This window comes from Olea europaea, chromosome 17 (assembly GCF_002742605.1).
Source record: "Olea europaea var. sylvestris chromosome 17, O_europaea_v1, whole genome shotgun sequence".
Classification (NCBI taxonomy): Eukaryota; Viridiplantae; Streptophyta; class Magnoliopsida; order Lamiales; family Oleaceae; genus Olea; species Olea europaea.
The window spans coordinates 1,364,913-1,367,572 of NC_036253.1; the positions used below are offsets into that span (position 1 = coordinate 1,364,913).

The following is a 2,660-nucleotide window of genomic DNA, read 5'->3' on the forward strand; positions in this document are numbered from 1 at the left end:
GTCTAATCCATTTTTTAATTGTTAGCGACTAACCCGCGCGAAACAGTCACATTCCTTATAAGGATGTTCATCCTCACCACGTAAATTATAGCCCACAAGGATGAGTTATAATATCACTTCCTTAAAATAATATTCGTCCTCACCACACAGAAATTCTAGTGTATGATTGAGTTCAGCACGAGCCCAGGCCAAATTCTACTGTTTCTACTGATAAGTGCTACAAAAATTCGAAGTTCTCAACACCAAAGATAAACTAGCTTGTATTTTTTGACACTTGCCATCTCTGTAGTTTCCTGCTTTCAGCAGAATCCATCATCGAATAACGTATTTAAATATATAGAGAAAAGGATAGAAAAGATGTTCATTTTATGTCTATAATTCCAAAAAAGAAAAAAATATATCCAAAAATCATTTATGAATAATCTTGTAACAAATTGTTCCTCAACGTGTCAAGGGCTGCAGAGATTCTTGAGATCCTCTTCTTGAGCATACCAGTTTGGTATTATCTTCAACAGGTGGGGGTATAAATCCTTGTAAGAATATCTGATAGTCCCTTCGGCAACTCCAGTTGCGAGTGATACATCTACAAGCATTTACTATATTTAAGAACAAGTTTTTATGCACAAAAAAAAAAAATAATAATAAATTGAGAGACAAAAATATAGCCAAGAACTAGTAATGTTGCAAGTCTTTGACATGATATTGTAATGATGTGGAAATAACATACTTCATAAAAATCAGCGAACGTAAATCATTCGTCTTCAATCAGCAGTCCAACATACCTTTGAGGAGCTTTTTATCATCAGAAAGTTGAGTAACTATATAAATTATTGCTGCAGCAATTGATATGGGACTCCTCCTGAGATGAAGAAAAACAATTAGAATTGTTAGCAACAGGACTGCAGGCGTCAACACAAAACTTTGTTCTTTCAGAAGCTCTAGATGGACATCAGAAATTGACTTATAAAAGGAATCAAATTTAATAACCAAACTGAGAGACATGCAATCACAGTTTCAATTCCATCCCTTGAATAATGATTCACAACAACAATAAAAAAACTATGTATTATTTGGGACGGAAAAAATGACACCTCATTTGCCAATGCATTTAGATCATCACTACATCTAATGAAAGATCTAGTGCAACCAGATCCATCACAACCACAATAGGCAACTTTTGGTCTACATTTCCTTCGTCCAACATTTTGTACTAGGATTACATCACCTTTGTGAATGGAGCTTGATTAGGCCTACACAGTAATACAAGTCGTTATCCTCAACTAATGCCACCTCCACTCATCTCTGTATATTCTCATTTCTGATCCTTCCTATCATGGATAGACATCCATCATAATATCATTTTGTCCATTCATCCTATAGACATTTTGTATGCTTTAACAGCCCAACTTTCATCGTCTTAAAACCATTACTCCTCAGCACTTCTCTTTTAATCATAAACAAATCTTCTTAGAGCAGCTCCAAAAGGCTCTTTCTTTCTCTCATCCTCTTTACTTTAAAGAACCAAATTTTATTTTATCTAATCAATGAACTTTCTATCGTTAAAAATTGAAGTATAAAATGGATTTGGCTCTCCATCTGTAGAGAGCCAAACTTACACTCTATATACTATTTTTAATGCTTTCATATGTAATGTCACAATTTTGAATGCAGTTATTTGAAGGGAAGCAAGTCAAGAAAAGGAAGAAAAAAGATTGGATCATAAATATTTATAGGATAAAAAAAAAAAAAAGTAAAGAGTGTTGTTGGACTTTCGAATTTTTATTTTCAAAGTTTCTTTCGATGCCATTTGTTTTAAAAATATGCTCTTTATTTTAAATAGCATTTTGGTAGACGCTCTTGCCACATAGAATCCCATTATCATTTTTTTCATTTCATCCTACCAATTCTAGTAATAAACATTACATCTTCAGGTCTACTTTCCTTGTTGTTAATCGAATCTAAATATCTAAAACAGTCTCTTTTTAGGATAATAAGATCATCTATAGTGACTACAACATCCTTACTCCTATATTAATGGAAGTGTATTCCATGTATTCTCTTAATTCTTCTAACATGAAGGTTCCAAAATACTACATACAATGATAAGAAACTCTCTACTACTATCTCCACTTAAAGTGACACTCGGGGTAGCTCCAATGTACATATCGTTTGGGATACTAATATATCTAATACAAATTTTATAGCACTTCCACAATCAATCGAGTACAACTTTAGGAATTAAAATTGAGAGGCAAAATTAATGTTGATAGCTACGGTGAAATCGTGAAACCCAATATTTTAACCATATATTGAATATTTTAATCAATGTTATCCATAATCTAAAGAAAAACACGTTCGTTTAATTGCATTCATTTCTCTTAGTTAATATTAGAATTGATCAAAATTTCAGTTGAAATTTGGTTTTTGTCAAATAAGAGGTAAGGTCATTTAAATCGATATTCAGATAAAGTAGTTTCCTTGGGATGATAGTCCGAACTCTTTAGGTCTGGTTTACTACTTTTTTAGTTGACATTGTACACTTGCGTATTTAAACCAACAACACACCCTTCAGGAACTAGTCTTATTGCTACGTAAACATGTCTCCTCTCTCATAAGTATAATTCTTCATAGTATGATAATGCCCCAATATTTCCTAAGTT

General features: G+C 32.6%; 1 pseudogene; it reads right to left on the reverse strand.

Annotated features, from left to right (window-relative positions):
* Window positions 1-235: 235 nt before the first annotated feature.
* The window catches only part of LOC111365875, a 6,841-nt pseudogene continuing 4,416 nt past the window's right edge, over window positions 236-2,660 (reverse strand).